Source organism: Stegastes partitus, unplaced genomic scaffold (assembly GCF_000690725.1).
Source record: "Stegastes partitus isolate 25-593 unplaced genomic scaffold, Stegastes_partitus-1.0.2 Scaffold194, whole genome shotgun sequence".
Classification (NCBI taxonomy): Eukaryota; Metazoa; Chordata; class Actinopteri; family Pomacentridae; genus Stegastes; species Stegastes partitus.
Genome location: NW_007577925.1, coordinates 544,673 through 545,803, shown reverse-complemented (window position 1 = coordinate 545,803; position 1,131 = coordinate 544,673). Strand labels below are relative to the sequence as shown.

At 36.9% G+C, this 1,131-nt stretch overlaps 1 protein-coding gene across 1 annotated transcript in view; it reads right to left on the bottom strand.

Annotated features, from left to right (window-relative positions):
• Positions 1–1,131, bottom strand: part of LOC103356344 (dihydropyridine-sensitive L-type skeletal muscle calcium channel subunit alpha-1) — a 98,569-nt gene that overhangs the window by 59,267 nt on the left and 38,171 nt on the right. The window lies entirely within an intron of this gene.

Here is a 1,131-nt window from a genome sequence, read left to right as displayed (position 1 = left end):
AGACTGAAGTAGTTTTGGGTGGACCCCTTTAAACTGGCAAAGTTTCATTGAAATCGGTGAGATGGCTTGTGCCACCCCCGCCTGGTCCTATCGTGGATGCACTCTTAAATAAACTAAATTTTAGATCTATGTCTTCTAAATCTCTTTTAATTAATGATCTGATGACGGATCATCACATTGACTTAGTGTGTCTGACTGAAACAGGGCTGCAGCATGAAGAATATGTTAGTCTAAATGAATCAATTTCCCCCCAGTCATATTAATGTTCATATACCTCGAAGTACAGGCAGAGGAGGAGGAGTGGCAGCAATCTTCCACTTAAACTTATTAATCAACCAGAGACCAAAACTTAGTTAATTTGTTTGAAAGTCTTCGTCTTATTCTCACACACTTAAACTGGAAAGCACAAAAATCGGTTCTGTTAGTTGTAGTATATCGGCCACCATAGTTTTTGTGGAGCCTTGTGTTCCTTTAGCTCTCAGCAGTGAAGACTTTATGACCTTCTTCACTGATAAAGTTTTGAATATTAGACAAGAAATCATTAATATGTCTTTAGGTGCAGCAGCTCTGGAAGCATCCATAGGACTAGATTTATATTTGGATTGTTTCTCTGCTGTAAATCCCTCAGAGCTTACTTCGATAGTAAATTCATCTAAACCAGCAACATGTCTGGTTGACTGCATCCCAACGAGATTGTTCAAGGGAATCTTTCCTTTAATTAATACAACAACATCAAATATCATCAGCATCTTTATATGAACAGGCTACAGACTAATTTCTCCTAAATGCAGGACTGAATGTAGCAGGAGGTCCTTCCTGCCGGCTGCCATCAGACTCTATAATGTGCAATAAAACCACATGGCTGCATAACTATGTCACTTTATGTACCGACACTTTATGTACATACATTTTAAAATCCCATCTTTTTCACAGTCTCATTTTGCACACTTGGTACTATTTATTTATCTTATTTTTATCTTAGATTGTATTTTTTGTTTTGTTTTATATTTTTTGTGTGCCTTCAATGTTGGGTGTCTTGTGGGGTTGTCTGTGTTTTGTCTTTTAATGTAGCTGCTGTAACAAGTAATTTCCTGTAAAAGGATCAATAAAGTATCTATCTATCTATCTATC